The following is a 20,258-nucleotide window of genomic DNA, read 5'->3' on the forward strand; positions in this document are numbered from 1 at the left end:
GAAGGATGTAGGTTGCAGTAAGTACTGGGTGATGAAGAAGCTTGCACTGGATAGGGTAGCATGGAGAGCTGCATTAAACCAGTCTCAGGACTGAAGACCACAACAACAACAACAACAACATATATTGACATCTGCACTGCCCGACTTGACGAAGTGAAGCACCCAGAAGAGGAAACCAAGTCAAACTTCACGAGCTGAGAGCTCTGTGATGTTATTTCAGTGATTACAAAGTCGAGTCAAATTTACAAAGAACTTGGGAGTTTGAGACTACTCATTAGTGTGATTCTGCACCATCTAGAACCTCGATGCATATACTGATTCGATTGGGAAGGGTGTCATAAAGCCGCTGTATCATCACCTGAGGCAAGGTGGACCACAACTGTTCTAACTAATCCTGAATATCCTGGATACTGACACTAGTATGGAGTTGACTATTAATCTGGTTTCACACATGTTCTGTCGAGGATAGATCTTGGGATATTGCTGACCGAGGAGGTACCTAAACATCACGCAGACAGTTCACGGAGACAAGTCCCATGTGTGGGCATGTACTATCCTGTTGAAAAATGGCACCGTGATACTGTCGCATGAGAGGTGACACATGAGGGCGCAGGATACCAGTGACGTACCATTGCGACGTCAGAGTTTCCTCAATAACCAGCCGCGACCTGGAAGTCGTCACCGACGACTCCCCCCTCTCCAAAACATTATAAGAATGGGACATGCCACATGTTGTTGCCATACTCGCCGGCGATGGTCATCGGGGGTAGTAAAGAACCACGGTTCATCACTGTATATAATGCGACGGTATTCATCAGCATTCTTTGCTCTCCTGTAACACTGCTCATACAGGGTGGTGCACGAAATGTGTTACCATTTTGTTTTCGACTATAAACTTTATTGTCAATACAACCTGAAAGGAACATAAACTGCAATGAAGAGCCGTCCATGGAGATTTGTTCTAACTCAACACATGCTCAATATGTCCACCATTTCGTTTCCTAACTTCCTTCAAACGAACACTGAAGTTAGTGATTACCCTACGGCACATGTCTTCCGTAATTTCACTGTAATCTTGAAGAATAAGTCTTCTGAGCTCCATTAAATCATGTGGACGTTTCGGGAAAATTTTTTCTTTTAGGTAACCCCAAAGAAAAAAGTCACATGGATTGAGGTCTGGACTATTGGGGGGGGGCCAACTTTGTCCGTCATTGAAGCGACCTGGAAACCTGAGTGAAATGATCCGCATGTTGAAATGCTCGTGTAAAAACTCCAACACAGTGTTTGCAGTATGTGGCCTTGCTCCATCTTGCATGCACCACTGCGTGTTGATGGGCAAGGCAGTAGCAAGAAGCTGTTGAATGAAGCTATTGCGAAGCATGCTCAAATAACGCTCACTGTTCACGGTTTCTTCAAAGAAAAAGGGTCCAGTAAGTCCGTGACTGGAAATTGCTGCACACGCTGTGATCCTCGAAGCATAATCTCGTCGTTCATGAAGCACTTGTGGGTGTTCAGTGGCCCAAAAGCGCACATTTTGTTTGTTAATCCCACCGTCTAAATGAAAATGCGCCTCGTCTGAAAACCAAACGTTGCTGAGATTTTCTTCCCTATCCTCCGCCCACTGACCAAACAGTAGTCTCAGCTGCTTGTGTTCTTCAGTGAGCTTCTGTGCACATGTCATCTTGTATGGGTACATATGGAGGTCACTTTTAAGAATGCGTTGAACGGAGCGTCTGGATATTCCCAGTAGCACTGCTGCCTTTCTGCACGATTTCCCGGGACTTCTTCGTACAGCAACTCGTACCGCTTCAATATTCTCCGGCGAACAAACAGGCTTTAGGCCGAGGTCGCTTCGCTTCTAATACTGTTCCTTCCTGTACAAATTTATCGTACAATCTGTGGATGGTCTTCTTGCAAGGGACGCATCGTGTGATAAACTGTTGTCGAAAACGACTCTGAGTCACAACAAGGCTTTTCGTTTCATCAAAAAGTAACACAATTGCCAACCGTTGCTGTGTCGTCAGTCTTCCATTGTCAGCCATTGCTGCTTACTAGTCTCCTAGCGGCAGTATCGTGAATTACACGTCATTTCGTAACTCATTTGTTTTTCCAAGCTCTGCTGGTACTGCTGTAGAGATCCCAGCGGGATATCTGATGTGCATCGTAAATTGTGAAAGAAACAATTGGTAACACATTTCGTGCGCCACCCTGTATGTTAAGTTTTGAATTCGTATCTTTTAGTAACAATGACACAGTTCCTGGTTTATTCCCCATAGTTGTCACAACAAAGCGAAGGGTCATTTGAATGACGAAAACAAACATTTCCCTTACTCCTGGCGCACCTGACGAAAGAAAACTAATTGTTTTCAGGCACGTTTTACTTAGAATTGCAGTGGAGTAAGAAATGGTCCTGGCCGTTGCTCTGCATTATGCACTGCTTAGCGATCATACTTAGAGGAGTTTGTAAAATTTGCCGATGCAAACTGATGATGCACAAATGGCTGAAATTTAAGTGTATTGTTCTACTGATAAATATCAAATGACACGCAGCTATCGGATTATATTGTCCAACAATTTCCTTAAAAATACTTTCTACAGTCGAAAAAATTCTTTATCGAGATTTACGTTGGCTGTTCCGCGTGGAATCAGAATTATATGAATTGTCTTTCCGTCGTCCTGAAAGACAGAGGTATCGTTATGTCGAGGCCAAGATCCATCAAAAGCAATAAATTGACATCTGCAACTGATTGCAAGCCGTTTCGAACGAAATGTTAATAATTCTTTCCTGTTTTTCCATATGACCTGAGACCCCTGAATATAAAGTCCCGGAATTAGTAATCCACTCATACTTATCACCGTCATTGTTGTCTATGAACAGTCATAGCATCAATCGATTGCGCAACAGATTCTGTCTTTTTTCGCCTCGAAATGATAAAGTGCGGTTTGCTCCCGATTCTTTCACGAAACTTGACTCATCGTCACTAGACGCAGTAAATGTGGGGATGACAGTAAAATTCATCTTCACGTAATCTACGATTTAATGGCATCTCCTCTACACTTTTACTTGAAGTAAACTTCGTTGTTTTGCCACTTCTTATGTTGTATGATTCCTTGAATGTACTTAACCAGATCGAAGACTTGAAGTAAGCATGAAGAACTGTTATTCACGTTATTTATTCAAGTTTTAGGAGTTTATGTTGGTTGTTTATGGGGGTAACAGTACTTGGTGGCCGCACTGTACAATAAACCTTTCGTATAGTTTTTGTTTCACAGTTTTGTGGTTTCATTTTGGCGCGCGTTTATTACTTCGTATTAGCGTTTCTTTCATTTATACACTCCACGGTCAGATTTTACAAAGCAGTCCCCTACAGTTTCGGTAGGAGTGGACGTTTCTACAGCCGTGTAGCGAGCCATGAATCTGGTTTTGCAACTATTTTTTTTTTAATACTTGCAGTGTGTCTTCGCAGCCAAAATTTAACACAGTCTCGCTTTCGCTGTATAAAAAATTTCATGGTATGTTTTGACATGGCAGATTGGACCATTACCTTTTCACTTTGCCGGAGTTACTCTGTCCAGTATATTTCACACTACTGGCCATTAAAATTTCTACACCAAGAAGAAATACAGATGATAAACGGGTATTCATTGCACAAATATATTATACTAGAACTGACATATGATTACATTTTCACGCAATTTGGGTGCATAGATCCTGAGAAATTAGTATCCAGAACAACCACCTTTGGCCGTAATAAAAGCCTTGATACGCATGGGCATTGAGTCAAACAGAGCTTGGATGGCATGTACAGGTACAGCTTCCCATGCAGCTTCAACACGATACCACAGTTCATCAAGAGTAGCAACTGGCGTATTGTGACGAGCTAGTTGCTCGGCCACCATTGACCAGACGTTTTCAATTGGTGAGAGATCTGGAGAATGTGGTTTCGCAGGGATCGAATGAAGGGTAGAGCCACGGGTTGTAACACATCTGAAATGTAACGTCCACTGTTCAAAGCGCCGTCAATGCGAACAAGAGGTGACCGAGACGTGTATCCAATGGTACCCCATACCATCACGCCGGGTGATACGCCAGTATGGCGATGACGAATACACGCTTCCAATGTGCGTTCACCGCGATGTCGCCAAACACGGATGCGACCATCATGATGCTGTAAACACAACCTGGATTCATCTGAAAAAATGACGTTTTGCCATTCGTGCACCCAGGTTCGTCGTTGAGTACACCATCGCAGGCGCACCTGTCTGTGATGCAGCGTCAGGGGTAACCGCAGCCATGGTCTCTGGCCTGATAGTCCATGCTGCTGCAAACGTCGTCGAACTGTTCGTGCAGAAGGTTGTTGTCTTGCAAACGTCCCCATCTGTTGACTCAGGGATCGAGACGTGGTTGCACGATCCGTTACAGTCATGCGGATAAGATGCCTGTCATCTCGACTGCTAGTGATACGAGGCCGTTGGGATCCAGGACGGCGTTCCGTATCACCCTCCTGAACCCACCGATTCCATATTCTGCTAACAGTCATTGGATCTCGACCAACGCGAGCAGCAATGTCGCGATACGATAAACCGTAATCGCGATAGGCTACAATTCGACCTTTATCAAAGTCGTAAACGTGATGCTACGCATTTCTCCTCCTTACGCGAGGCATCACAACAACCTTTCACCAGGCAACGTCGGTCGACTGCTGTTTGTGTATGAGAAATCGGTTGGAAACTTTCCTCATGTCAGCACGTAGTAGGAGTCGCCACCGGCGCCAACCTTGTGTGAATGCTCTGGGAAGCTAATCATTTACATATCACAGCATCTTCTTCCTGTAGGTTAAATTTCGCGTCTGTAGCACATCATCTTCATGGTGTAGCAATTGTAATGGCCAGTAGTGTATGTGCACAAACAAAAGCAGACTAGAAGTAAAATGTCTACTACTGGCAAGACGAGAAGGCGACAGCCATGTGTGTTAGGGATGTGTGACGATTTTGTGAAAAGCTCTATGGGATAGAAGGTGCATGTATGGGATATGAGTGGCTTCATGGATGGCATTGAGTTTTTACACTGCACAGATAAAATATCCTACGTTTGCGACAGGTTTTTCTGTTGCTCTTTCACTCCTATAGCTTTCGCTTTTTGTCTGGTCTCATGTGAAGTGTGTTGAGTTGATGGATAGTAATAAATGAGCTACACAACTGCTCTCGAAGGAGACCAGCGTATGAGACTTGATGGATAATAAACGACGAAGTAATAGCTGTGACTTTCCTGTTAATTTCACAAAATATTGTTCAATAAACTTATAGGTCACGAGTTCCAATCTGCAACAGCATGAATAATAAATTGTATATGAGAAAATCACTGTTTATAGAGCCTCTGAAGGTGTGGTTGGATTTTTAAGTATTAGCTATGCTACTGTCTAGGGGCCAAACAATGCATCCGTCAAATAAATGCAAGCAAGTATTTTCGTTAAAAGTAATGTTCACTATTAATAGCGTTTTAAATTTTACAACTGAGTTTATTTCCAATAGAGTAACGCTTACCACAGTTAATAACAGTTCATCAATGAAATAATTATCGTCTGAGCGAGGGCTTCAATGAAACGGAACAATACGTCACGTTCGTGTAAACTTCCGGGAAGTAATCAAAGTTCCTTTAGCATAAGTCTAACGTTAAAGTGGCACAACTACGTAGTAACTATATTCTGAGTGCAGATCACCCCAGAAATAACTGAACTATACTGAAGTTCAGACTAGATAGCCTAACGCGAAATAGTTTGAAAAGGTTTTGGAGCATTCTACTATCTACGACACAACCATTTCACCTGATGCGAATCATTCTGAGTCTCAAACTTGAAAATATCTCAGCGTGTTCACTATCGACATGCGTAAATATTAAAATTCCACGACTCAATACTTAGAAATATTGCAACTCACGCGGAAGCTGACCTGTTGTTGTTGTCTTCAGTCCTGAGACTGGTTTGATGCAGCTCTCCATGCTACTCTATCCTGTGCAAGCTTCATCATCTCCCAGTACTTACTGCAACCTACATCCTTCTGAATCTGCTTAGTGTATTCATCTCTTGGTCTCCCTCTACGATTTTTACCCTCCACGCTGCCCTCCAATGCTAAATTTGTGATCCCTTGATGCCTCAGAACATGTCCTACCAACCGGTCCCTTCTTCTTGTCAAGTTGTGCCACAAACTCCTCTTCTCCCCAAGTCTGTTCAATACCTCCTCAATAGTTATGTGATCTACCCATCTAATCTACAGTGTTCTTCTGTAGCACCACATTTCGAAAGCTTCTATTCTCTTCTTGTCCAAACTATTTATCGTCCATGTTTCGCTTCCATACATGTCTACGCTCCGTAAAAATACTTTCAGAACCGACTTCCTGACACTTAAATCTATACTCGATGTTAACAAATTTCTCTTCTTCAGAAACGCTTTCCTTGACATTGCCAGTCTACATTTTATATCCTCTCTACTTCAACCATCATCTGTTATTTTGCTCCCCAAATAGCAAAACTCTTTTACTACTATAAGTGTCTCATTTCCTAATCTAATTCCCTCAGCATCACCCGTCTTAATTGGACTACATTCCATTATCCTCGTTTTGCTTTTGTTGGTGTTCATCTTATATCCTCCTTTCAAGACACTGTCCATTCCGTTCAACTGCTCTTCCAAGTCCTTTGCTGTCTCTGACAGAATTACAATGTCATCGGCGAACCTCAACGTTTTTATTTCTGACCTACTGCCGCTCATATGTAAAGAGCCTCGCGCAAAAATGGCCGCCGCTACGTAAATCCTTCCATTGATGTCAGTCAGACTCACACACTTCTGACTTCCGAAACATAATTAAAAACTATAAATTTAATGTTGTTGAGTATGACTAGATTAGTGAACAAGTAACACAGCAAACTGAAGATTTACTTAACTTTTATTTCTCGAAACAAGTGACACAGCAAACAGAAGATTTACTTAACCTGTATGTCTCCAAACGTACGAAGACTCATGGCAAATAGTGCAGCAAGAAACAGAGTCCAGCTATTGCAATGTGAACGAGAATGAAGAACGAACGAAGGTGTCATAGTGTAGTGGCTCTAATTGCAAGTGGGGTAAGCGGCTGCAGCCAACAATGATATACATTGAAGCGCCAAAGAAACTGGCATGTTTATTCAAATACAGAGATATGTTAACAAGCTGAATACGGCGCTACGTGCGACAACGCCGATCAGTGTTGCCAAGTTAGCGGAATTTCCGCTATATTTGACGGATTTTACACACTATCAGCAGGTTCAATTTTGCATTTCGCGGTCAACGGATCTTTTAACGGATTTGTGGATTGATGTCTGCAACAATATTTTTCCGTTTAATTCAGTCTTTCCAATATACTATTTTAAATTACATTTAGCGTAAAAAATCCTAGTGCTCGGAGCCATTTGAACAGAAAAGTTCCTCATCTTGTCTTAATTCCTTGTGTCTGCCATTCCGTGCAGCTGGCGGTGTCTTCTGCCGCAGCTGAAACTTTGCCCCGGAATTTGGAATTTTTGTTGTCAGAAACGTATTCTTGGTTTTCCAAGTCTTCATCTCGTCAGATTGCTTAAAGAAATTCATTTAGTGCAATAAATGACGGAGCTAATCCACTGAAAATAGTTCAGAAGTGCAATAAACGTCGGATGTCTATTTTAGAGGCTGTTTCTCGTGCTTTGTCTCGGTAGCTTGATCTAAAAACCCACTTTGAGATAGCAGCGCTTCAGTAGAAGTGCTATACAGCCAAGTCCTCCATAATATCTACAGCGATGACGTAAACAAAATTTATCTTACTTTTCTGAAACATTATTTGGAAGGGATTAGCCGAGCGGTCTCAGGTGCTGCAGTCATGGACTGAGCGGCTGATCCCGGCGGGCATGAGTGTGTGTGTTTGTCCTTAGGATAATTTAGGTTAAGTAGTGTGTAAGCTTAGTGACTGATGACCTTAGCAGTTAAGTCCCATAAGATTTCACACACATTTGAACATTATTTGGAAGAGTGTCAATTGGTAAATAAGGAATTTCAGTCAAATTCTGCAGACCAATCACGGCTTCTAAACGATGTTGTTTTACTAATCAGTGGGGTCATAAGGAAAACTGTTGTCCCAAGATGTAGAGGAGATCTTTTAACAGCAATTTTCGCAGATATAAGTCGCCAAGAATATGCTTCGGACATGAAGTCGCAGTCTTACTGCAGGATATGAAGAATTTCAACAAAATTTCATATGAGGTTGAGAATGCCATAAGGAAAAGATGTGAACATTTTCTTGTTTCCCTTGCTTCTGAGCTGCAACGCTGCGTGCTCCCAAAAGTAAAAGTGTTGCAAAAAGTATCCTTAATTGCTCCAAGAGAATGCTTGAGAGTGATAAAAGAACCAACAATATCGCTGGCTAAAGAAATGTGCTTGTCAGACAGTACAGTGACAAAAATTGATTTTCAGTGGTCCAAGCCCACTTCTGTTCAATGGAAACAAATCAACAATGCTACGGTGTTCTGGAGCGAAATTACACTCCTGGAAATGGAAAAAAGAACACATTGACACCGGTGTGTCAGACCCACCATACTTGCTCCGGACACTGCGAGAGGGCTGTACAAGCAATGATCACACGCACGGCACAGCGGACACACCAGGAACCGCGGTGTTGGCCGTCGAATGGCGCTAGCTGCGCAGCATTTGTGCACCGCCGCCGTCAGTGTCAGCCAGTTTGCCGTGGCATACGGAGCTCCATCGCAGTCTTTAACACTGGTAGCATGCCGCGACAGCGTGGACGTGAACCGTATGTGCAGTTGACGGACTTTGAGCGAGGGCGTATAGTAGGCATGCGGGAGGCCGGGTGGACGTACCGCCGAATTCCTCAACACGTGGGGCGTGAGGTCTCCACAGTACATCGATGTTGTCGCCAGTGGTCGGCGGAAGGTGCACGTGCCCGTCGACCTGGGACCGGACCGCAGCGACGCACGGATGCACGCCAAGACCGTAGGATCCTACGCAGTGCCGTAGGGGACCGCACCGCCACTTCCCAGCAAATTAGGGACACTGTTGCTCCTGGGGTATCGGCGAGGACCATTCGCAACCGTCTCGATGAAGCTGGGCTACGGTCCCGCACACCGTTAGGCCGTCTTCCGCTCACGCCCCAACATCGTGCAGCCCGCCTCCAGTGGTGTCGCGACAGGCGTGAATGGAGGGACGAACGGAGACGTGTCGTCTTCAGCGATGAGAGTCGCTTCTGCCTTGGTGCCAATGATGGTCGTATGCGTGTTTGGCGCCGTGCAGGTGAGCGCCACAATCAGGACTGCATACGACCGAGGCACACAGGGCCAACACCCGGCATCATGGTGTGGGGAGCGATCTCCTACACTGGCCGTACACCACTGGTGATCGTCGAGGGGACACTGAATAGTGCACGGTACATCCAAACCGTCATCGAACCCATCGTTCTACCATTCCTAGACCGGCAAGGGAACTTGCTGTTCCAACAGGACAATGCACGTCCGCATGTATCCCGTGCCACCCAACGTGCTCTAGAAGGTGTAAGTCAACTACCCTGGCCAGCAAGATCTCCGGATCTGTCCCCCATTGAGCATGTTTGGGACTGGATGAAGCGTCGTCTCACGCGGTCTGCACGTCCAGCACGAACGCTGGTCCAACTGAGGCGCCAGGTGGAAATGGCATGGCAAGCCGTTCCACAGGACTACATCCAGCATCTCTACGATCGTCTCCATGGGAGAATAGCAGCCTGCATTGCTGCGAAAGGTGGATATACACTGTACTAGTGCCGACATTGTGCATGCTCTGTTGCCTGTGTCTATGTGCCTGTGGTTCTGTCAGTGTGATCATGTGATGTATCTGACCCCAGGAATGCGTCAATAAAGTTTCCCCTTCCTGGGACAATGAATTCACGGTGTTCTTATTTCAATTTCCAGGAGTGTAGAATATACAGAGATGCCAGCGACTTAAATCCTTCCCGAGAACTCTCAGATCTGGCTATTATGCTTTTAGTTTTACCGTGGTCCAATGCAGAGGTGGAAAGGGCCTTTAGCCAACTAAATTTGATAAAAACGTCTCTCCGGAGCAGACTAACTACTATTATGGTGAACGCAATAATTACAGTAACAGTTGGTCTTAATCGTGTTGGTAAGTGCTTTCACGACTACGAGCTCCCAGAGAATGTTCTCCAAGAAATCGACACCATGAGACCATAGGCCCCAGGAAAATCTTCACTCGGTCCCAGTGCTTCAGCAGTGGACACGGAAGACAATCTACTGCAGGATAAGGAGGAAAATGAAATACTGTGGCTTGAAATACATTAATGTGGTCCAGTGCTTCAGCAGTGGACACGGAAGACAATCTACTGCAGGATAAGGAGGAAAATGAAATACTGTGGCTTGAAATACATTAATGTGGTGAGTGGAATCTGAAATTAGTAAACTTCCTTTTAGTAATAATAATAAATAATAATACTAATAATAAAATGCCATGACGATGACAAAAAATTTCTTTGTAAGTTATCAGTGCAATGAAATTTCGTTTTTAGGTGGGTAAATAACAATAATTAGCATTTAGCGGAATTTTAACTTCAGTTTAGCGGAATAAATTTTTCTGTGTTGGCAACGCTGACGCCGATATAAGACGACAAGTGTCTGGCGCAGTTGTTAGATCGGATACTGCTGCCACAATTGCAGGTTATAGAGATTTAAGTGAGTTTGAACGTGGTGTTATAATCGGCGGACGATCGATGGGACATAGCATCTCCGAGGTAGTGGTGAGTAGGGATTTTCACGTAAGACCATTTCACGAATGTACTGTAAATATCAGGAACCCGGTAAAAGATCAAATCTCCGACATCGCTGCTGATGGAAAAACATCCTGCAAGAACGGGACCAACGACGACTGAAGAGAATTGTTCAACATGACAGAAGTGCAACCCTTCCGCAAATTGCTGCAGATTTCAATGCTGGGCCAACAAGAAGTGTCAGTGCGCGAATCATTCAAAGAAACACCATCGATATGGGATTTCGGAGTCGAAGGTCCACTCGTGTACCCTTGATGACTGCATGACACGACATTTGGCTGTTGGCTGGTAACATTTTGCCTGGTCGGACGAGTCTCGTTTCAAATTGTATCGAGTAGATGGGGATGTACGGGCATGGAGACAACGTCATGAATTCATGACCCTGGCCGGCCGGGGTCGCCGAGCGGTTCTAGGCGCTACAGTCTGGAACCGCGTGACCGCTACGGTCGCAGGTTAGAATCCTGCCTCGGGCATGGATGCGTGTGATGTCCTTTGGTTAGTTAGGTTTAAGTAGTTCTAAGTTCCAGGGACTGATGACCTCAGAAGTTAAGTCCCATAGTGCTCAGAGCCATTTGAACCATTTTTTTCATGGACACAACATGTCAGCAGGGGACCGTTCAAGTTGTTGGAGGTTCTGTAATGGTGGGGGTCGTGTGCAGTTGGAGTGATATGGGACCCCTGATACGTCTAGATACGACTCTGACATGTGACACGTACGTAAGCATCCTGTCTGTGTGCTTTCCGATGGACTTGGACATTTTCAGCAGGACAATGCGACACCCCAAACGTCCGGAATTGCTACAGAGTGGCTCTAGGAACACTCCTCTGAGTTTAAACGCTTCGGCTGGCCACCAAACTCCCCAGACGTTAACATGATTGAGCATATCCGGGATGCCTTGCAATGTGCTGTTCAGAAGAAAGCTCCACCACCTCGTATCCTTACGGATTTATGGACAGCCCTGCAGTATTCGTGGTGTCAATTCCCTCCAGCACTGCTTCAAACATTAGTCGAGTCAATGTTGCTACGTCGTGTTGCGGCAGTTCTGCGTATTCAGGGAGGGGGGGGGGGGGGGGGGGTTCTGCACGGTGTTAGACTGTGTACTAATTTCTTTGGCTCTTCAGTGTATATATAAATGTACAGTAAAATGTGCGATACGTAATACCTCAACGAAGGTAAGAACAAAATAAAAATATCGGAGGCATTAATTTTCAACGCGTCCTTGTTTGTTTCCTTAAGAGTCAAACGGCTCAAATGCCTCTAAGCACTATGGGACTCAACATCTGAGGTCATCAGCCCCCTAGACTTAAAACTACTTAAACCTAACTAACCTAAGGACATCACACACATCCTTGCCCGAGACAGGATTCGAACCCGCGGACTGAAGCGCCTAGAACCGCTCGACCAAAGCGGCCGGTCCTTACGATTCTTCCAGTGAATGTTAGCATGGAAATTGCTTCTACGATTTATTTCATGTGGTGATTCCACTTTGGATCTCTCCATACAGTCTCTCCAAGCCATTTTACGGAAGACACTTTTTCCATTGTTTTGTCGCAAATAGTGCAATTGTACAGCAGTGGATTACTGCGCCTATTTGTGCCCCAAACGATAAATTTATTTACGATCACTTTCAACTATCAGTCACCCCACGATTCTCTGCAGATCTTCCTGCAATTCGCTAATGTTTTGGCGTTGGTACCTCCTTACCGACAACTGCAGCATCTGCGAACAGCGTTATGGAACGTCCGACATTCTCACTAGAGCATTTATATATTTTGTAAACAGTAATGGTCTCATCACACTTCCTTGCGGTATTGCCGGCCGTAGTGGCCGAGCGGTTCTAGGCGCTACAGTCTGGAGCCGCGCGACCGCTACGGTCGCAGGTTCGAATCCTGCTTCGGGCATGGATGTGTGTGATGTCCTTAGGTTAGTTAGGTTTAAGTAGTTCTAAGTTCTAGGGGGCTGATGACCTCTGCAGTTAAGTCCCATAGTGCTCAGACCCATTTGAACCTTGTGGTATTCCTGAAGTTCCTTTACATATGTCGGTTTTAGCCCGTTAAAAGTGACGTGTTGATTTCTATCTGCAAGGAAGTCTTGAATCCAGCCACAAATCTCGTCCTATACTGGGGAAGTTCACATTTTTTTTTCACGAAATGACAGTGTGGATCTGCATCGAATGCCTTCTTGAAGTCAAAGAACACAGCATTACCTGGGGCGCTGTTGTCTACAGCGCTATGGATCTCAAGGAGAAACAGGGCGAGGTGATGTCGCAAGATCTCTGTTTGCAGAATTCATGACGTCAGCGATATAGACCTAAGACGGGGCCGACCTGCGCGTTTTATTTCCAGTCGTTACTATGCCAATGCTAGTAGAGCAGCATATTCTATCGTCCAGTCACTGTAGAACCTGACAGATATCTTGTTCGGTACCGATACCTTTCCATTATCATGGGAGAGTCGCGAAGTATCGTCCGGCTTCAGTTTTTTGTCTTTACCGTGTAACTGTGTTGGTTAGTCGGATGGCTATTCTCTTACCTCAAGCCATGTTCCTCGAGTAGCACAGTGTAATGATTTTTATTTGTTATTTATAGCATTTAATTACATTCACAAGGCTTTTGCAGTAACGACCATTTTCTTTCCTGTGATAGGTAATATTGGTTGTTAATGATAAATTGTACTGATACTTATTTAATAATAATAGAACACATAAGCCTGGGAACTTGTTGTTGCTGTTTCAGCTCAATTCACCGATATTTATCTCGCTGTTGTACAGAGATCGCAAATAAAACACAAAATACTATCCTCATCCACACATCCAACATATTCCCACCCTCTACTCATGGTACACAGCACCCAGTCTTCTCCAATTGACTCCAAACATTTAATGCACATTTCATTCTCTTCTATTGATACATTATTTCTGTAAATTCCATTTTTCTTCGCCGCTTTCTAACTGGCTTTCCATGGCACCCTTTTGCCTGTTTATTCTATTTTGGAACACCTGACTTAAGTTCGGCTTTATTTAGGTATCTTTCAGACTATTTTTTCTGATTTTATTCTCTTCTCTTCGGTGGCAATCTTTTTCTTTTCTAATTGTTCAAAACGCTTCAGTTACATGCATCGCGGTCATTTTGTTAGAGATAACCATTCACTGGAACCGCGGGACTGCTACGGTCGCAGGTTCGAATCCTGCCTCGGGCATGGGTGTGTGTGATGTCCTTAGGTTAGTTAGGCTTAAGTAGTTCTAAGTTCTAGAGGACTTATGACCTAAGATGTTGAGTCCCATAGTGCTCAGAGCCATTTGAACCATTTTAACCATTCACTCTTCATTCCATTTTCCTCCTACTTCACTCTAACTTTCCACCACTTAAATCTGGGAAGCACTAGGAGGAAATATAATTTAAAAATTGAAATTACGAAGCCTGTCTAAAAAGTATCCGACGTTTGGCCAGAAAAAATAATTCGAATACCGGACGGGGTTGGGACCCTAATCCACTTCAAATTAGGCCCCTTGTGCTTGCACACACTTAGCCCACCGATCCTTCCAGTGCTGGAACACCTCTGGAAGTCTTCTTTTGGAATGATGTTCACCTCCGTCGTCGTGTTTCGCATTATCTCTTCTCTACTGTCAAAACTGGATCCTTTCAGTGGCGTCTTCAATTTCGGAAACAACCAGAAGTCGCAAGGAGCCATGTCTGGAGAGTAGGGAGGTTGGCGAACGGCTGTAATTCCATTCTTGGCCAAAACTTTTTGGATCAAGTGGATTAATGTGGGGGGGGGGGAGGTGCATTGTTGTGATGCAGTTGCCAGCTTTTCGCCGTCCACATGTCTGATCTTTTGCGCCGAACTGCGTCACGGAGTCGCCGGAGAACATCTTGATAGTACTCTTTTGTCACTGTTTGTCCTTCCGGTGCGTATTCGTGATGCACAATTCCACGGACATCAAGAAGACAGTTAGTATCACCTTGGTTTTGCTTCGCACCTGCCACACTTTCCTCGGCCTTGGAGACTCGGTATGCTTCCATTGTGACGACTGTCTTTTTGTTTCTGGGTCGTACCATCTCCAGTTATCACGGTGTTCAGAAACCCAGGATCAGTGTTGCTGGTGTCCAGAAGGTCCTGTGCAACGTCAAAACGGAGGTCTTTTTGCTCCGGCGACAACAACTTGGGCATGAATTTCGCAGCCACTCGGTGCATGTTCAAATCATCACGAAAAATTGCATGTGCAGAATCTTTACTCATTCCAACCTTTTGGGGAATCTCCCGCACGGTCAAACGACGATCTGCCACCATCAAATTTTGCACCGTCTCAACAACAGCTGCACTCCGTGCAGTTTGGTGCCTGCTAGAACGTTGGTGACTCTCCGCTAACTGCGCCCATTTTTGAATCGGTTGAACCACTCCTTAATTTGTGCTACACCCATCACATCTTCTCCAAACACCAGCTGAATCTTACGAATTGTTTCGCTTTGAGAGTCACCAAGCTTTTGACAAAATTTGATGCAGTATCTGTGCTGAACACGTTCAGTCATCTTGAGAAATCGGTAATCCGACGAACACGTTGTGTAGCACCTCACTCAGCGACCGACAGGCAGCGACTGATACGCTGGAGGGCGGGGACAAAATTCACGCACGCGTAAAAAGGTCTCTTCCTTTACTGTGTACAGTGGCGCCGCGCTATCGTCTCTATTTTGCGCGGGAAAATCAAAGGTCGGATACTTTTTAAGCCAACCTCGTACTTCTGGTCAATACTGAAAGACAATCTTGTGGCTAAAGTGCGCGTCATTTACAACGGCGGCCGAGTAGGTTCGTTCTGCGCATCTGACGTCACAAAGCACAGTCAGCCAATGAACAGAGAACGACGTTGCCAGAGCTCGACTGCAGTGCAGAGCATGGACAAGTGTCTTCAGTTTTAAAACGTTCAGTCATAAATAAAGTAATAGAACAAAAGCAATGTCTTGATAGCAGACTTTCTTTTATAGAAAGTTTGGAAAAAGTATTCTTTATACCAATTGCTTCATATTCTATTAATTAATTAAACCAAACAAGCAATAAGCCTCCTAATTCTGGCGACAGCAAGGAAAGGTGTTTGTATCATTCTCACGAACCGCTTTTTCGCAATAAAGAACAGCGGTAATTGTTTATTTCCTATTGTACTTCGACAAAACGTGAGTAATCCATGGTCATACCAACAGTGTTTGTTAGTATTTTGCGTGATATTTTAGAGTCCTCCAGGAGCCCCATTGAAAGACGAGCTGCGTTAGCGTAATGGTGAAGGTGATTGGCTGCTAAGTGAAATGTACTGAGTTTGAACCTTATTCGGTCCTTAATATTTTCTTCATTTAAAAACAATATCGAAGTGTCTTACTTCATGAATTTTATTCGTTTGAATGTAATTTTTTGAAATTTCTAGTGCTTTGTCTCTTCATTATAACCATAACAAGTTTTCGGTTTTTCTAATTTTGTCCAACAATATTCTTTTCACAGCAATTAAAAACAATGAAAAGGCACACATACAATATTTATGTTACCTGTTTTGTTTGTATATCTTCTCTTCCGCAGTCGCTGTTTTACTATTCATATTGAGATATATTCTTTTGTGACAGAATTAAAAGTATTATTTAGAGTAGAATTTGAAATATATTCCTCTTCTGCAACTGTAATAAGTGTTTTATTGAGACCAGACGCGTTTTTCTCCTTTGAAGCATCTTCAGTGGACAGTATTTTGTTTCCTCCATTGCCAAGTCACCTTTCGCAGTTTTGTGCTGCGGTAACAATATTCAACGTTTGTGTCGGCTGATCAGTGTTTTAGCAAATAAATAAGATATCAGAAATAGAGCAACGAAATTAATCACATACCTTAAAAACGGGTACTACAGGCCTCAAAATACCTTCCGTGCGCTAAGAGATACAGCATCATCAAGCACTCAGAGCAGAGAAAGTACTGAAGAGAGGAAGATATCCGGACCCCCAGTGCACATAGATAAAAAGCCTTCCTTCTGGTTATCGTTTAATTCTGCCATTTGGACGCGCTAAGAGAAGTGAACTGCCGACTCTTCCCTAAGCGGCTGTAGTTGCTTTTCTATTCCTTGATCACTAATCTCAATATCCGCTGTTTCGGTGTTCGAGCGATGACTGAAAGAAGGAAGCGTATTACAATCTTCCGCGGTGAAGATTTCGGTAGGCGAAATACAGTATTTCGGCCTTCTGTCTGCCATATAGCGTTTCGATACCAATATCATCAGTCTGATGTACCGTAGGTCTCTAGAAGAGCGTAGCGTTCCAAAGGATTGGAAAAGGGCACAGGTCATCCCCGTTTTCAAGAAGGGACGTCGAACAGATGTGCAGAACTATAGACCTATGTCTCTAACGTCGATCAATTGTAGAATTTTGGAACACGTATTATGTTCGAGTATAATGACTTTTCTGGAGACTAGAAATCTACTCTGTAGGAATCAGCATGGGTTTCGAAAAAGACGATCGGGTGAAACCCAGCTCGCGCTATTCGCCCGCGAGACTCAGAGGACCATAGAGACTGGATCCCAGGTAGATGCCATGTTTCTTGACTTCCGCAAGGCGTTCGATACAGTTCCCCACAGTCATTTAATGAACAAAGTAAGAGCATATGGACTATCAGACCAATTGTGTGATTGGATTGAAGAGTTCGTAGATAACAGAACGCAGCATGTCATTCTCAATGGAGAGAAGTCTTCCGAAGTAAGAGTGATTTCAGGTGTGCCGCAGGGGAGTGTCGTAGGACCGTTGCTGTTCACAATATACATAAATGACCTAGTGGATGACATCGGAAGTTCACTGAGGCTTTTTGCGGATGATGCTGTGGTATATCGAGAGGTTGTAACAATGGAAAATTGTACTGAAACGCAGGAGGATCTGCAGCGAATTGACGCATGGTGCAGGGAATGGCAATTGAATCTCAATGTAGACAAGTGTAATGTGCTGCGAATACATAGAAAGAAAGATCCCTTATCATTTAGCTACAATATAGCAGGTCAGCAACTGGAAGCAGTTAATTCCATAAATTATCTGGGAGTACGCATTAGGAGTGATTTAAAATGGAATAATCATATAAAATTGATCGTCGGTAAAGCAGTTGCCAGACTGAGATTCATTGGAAGAATCCTAAGGAAATGCAATCTGAAAACAAAGGAAGTAGGTTACAGTACGCTTGTTCGCCCACTGCTTGAATACTGCTCAGCAGTGTGGGATCCGTACCAGATGGGGTTGATAGAGGAGATAGAGAAGATCCAACGGAGAGCAGCGCGCTTCGTTACAGGATCATTTAGTAATCGCGAAAGCGTTACGGAGATGATAGATAAACTCCAGTGGAAGACTATGCAGGAGAGACGCTCAGTAACTCGGTACGGGCTTTTGTTGAAATTTCGAGAACATACCTTCACCGAGGAGTCAAGCAGTATATTGCTCCCTCCTACGTATATCTCGCGAAGAGACCATGAGGATAAAATCAGAGAGATTAGAGCCCACACAGAGGCATACCGACAATCCTTCTTTTCACCAACGATACGAGACTGGAATAGAAGGGAGAACCGATAGAGGTACTCAAGGTACCCTCCGCCACACACCGTCAGGTGGCTTGCGGAGTATGGATGTAGATGTAGATGTAGATGATTGTCTGCGTGGCCTTTACGGCGATGTCAGAGGTTACAGCACAAACGGACCATAATACTCGTACGTACGCCAGTATATTCGGCAGGGTTTTACTTACGTTCCGGGGGGACTCAGATTCCAATGAGGTAACAACAAACGCGGAGAAATATGCAGCGCAGTGTTATTTCCGTGTTAAACTACGATGAGCAGTGTCGATGGAGACAGGGAAGTCGCCCGAGAAAGGCGCTTTGGGGTAATCGACAGTGCGTAGGTGCCCCGTTACGCAGGCTTTTCGAGACGGTGCGTGCGTCACAGCAGTGAAGGCGCGTGGGGTGGTTCCCGGCGGCTACGCATTCCGAGATTCTGTGGCCGAGTCTGTTGTCGCCCTCTCCCCGCCTCCCCTCCCCACCTCTCCCACTACTCTCACAGCTGGCTACTCGCACGCTTGGTCCCATAAGTAGCAGAGAAGCGGCTGCCCCTGGTCATTCCGTATCTCATCACCTGCATCGCTGCCGGTGCAACAACAGCCCCGCCACTCACCACAACATCCGCCAGTCTCCACTGCTGCCATCTCCCGTAACAGGTAGGCATATGTCTCTGTTGCCAAACTCGATATCAACAACAGTGTCGCATCCTCCATCCTTAATAGTGGGAGATGTTCCAATGTGGCGTCCAACGCTGTGTGAATGTCGTCTTAAAAGTTAAAATGCGGTACCATGGACGGAGTGTTACAAACAGGTACGAAGCTGTTTTCTGTAGTGGCTCAGTGTAATATATCAGCGGTACCGATCTTCTCCGTGCCATTAAACTGGACAGGAAGTATTTAACAATAATTCATCCATTTTACTAGTTGTTGAGTTTCGTGGCTGTGGATTATATTATTTTAAGAAATACAAGCAGCCACCTTTCTTGTACTTTTTGTTTAAGCTAATCCGCATTTCGGGCTTTCACCCATCATCACTTAGCTTAATACATATTTGAGTGTTCTGTTGGTACATCTTTACAACAACGACAGAAGGATGTTGTAGTTGTCCCGTGCAAAATAACAATTCTGTTTAGCTACTCCACTTCGCGTATTGATATTTACGATATATTTAGGGTGACCAGACGTCCGGATTAATCCGGACATGTCCTCCTTTTTAGCTCTTTGTCCGGGGTCCGGGCGGATTTTTAGTGTCCGGATTTTTCGCATAGTTGAGCGTAATACAGTTAAATTTACAATTCGCCCCGTTCTATTGCTCTTTTCTTAAATACTTGAACTATTGGCACGGCCTTCGTGACAAACACACACGAAGGCGGCGTTAGTAAGTAGCACCAGGATCGTCGATGACATCGTTGAGCTACCTATAAGCGAATGCAAATATCGATTATTTAAAATTTTCGTTTCGTATCTTCGCTTTGTATTGGCTTGGTTTCCTGTAGCGCACGTGTGATTTGTGAGTATAATTTTTAACCGAGTGAGTTACGTAAAATATTTGGCTATGCCTAAACGAAAGTATACATTTTCTGATGTCCTTTCCTGCAAATATCCGACTTTAAGAAAGGGAGAAATGAATTTGAAGCGGAATGTAAGATATGTGGAGCTGGAACGTATGTCTCAGTGGCCAATGAAGGTAAGAAATAACTCGACAGATTAACTGTCATGGCTTTATTTCATTGTTTCATAGTCATTCAGTTTATTTGCATTCGGAAGGTTAAAGTGCAGTTTACATATCGTCAGCTGCTGCTTGAATTGTAGTTGTTGGTAGCGGTGCGTCGAATGAAGGGAGGTGAATGGTCTTACGTTTTTCGCTTTGCAAGCAATTCCGTG

General features: G+C 44.3%; 1 protein-coding gene across 2 annotated transcripts in view; it reads left to right on the forward strand.

Moving 5' to 3' along the window:
• The first annotated feature begins 18,916 nt into the window (after positions 1 to 18,916).
• The window catches only part of LOC126094719 (multidrug resistance protein homolog 49-like), a 137,757-nt gene continuing 136,415 nt past the window's right edge, over positions 18,917 to 20,258 (forward strand). For both annotated transcript variants that reach the window (XM_049909259.1, XM_049909260.1), the window contains exon 1: positions 18,917 to 19,031. The gene's annotated coding sequence lies outside the window, so the exon portion shown is untranslated. The remainder of the gene's footprint in view (positions 19,032 to 20,258) is intronic.

This window comes from Schistocerca cancellata, chromosome 8 (assembly GCF_023864275.1).
Source record: "Schistocerca cancellata isolate TAMUIC-IGC-003103 chromosome 8, iqSchCanc2.1, whole genome shotgun sequence".
Taxonomy (NCBI): Eukaryota; Metazoa; Arthropoda; class Insecta; order Orthoptera; family Acrididae; genus Schistocerca; species Schistocerca cancellata.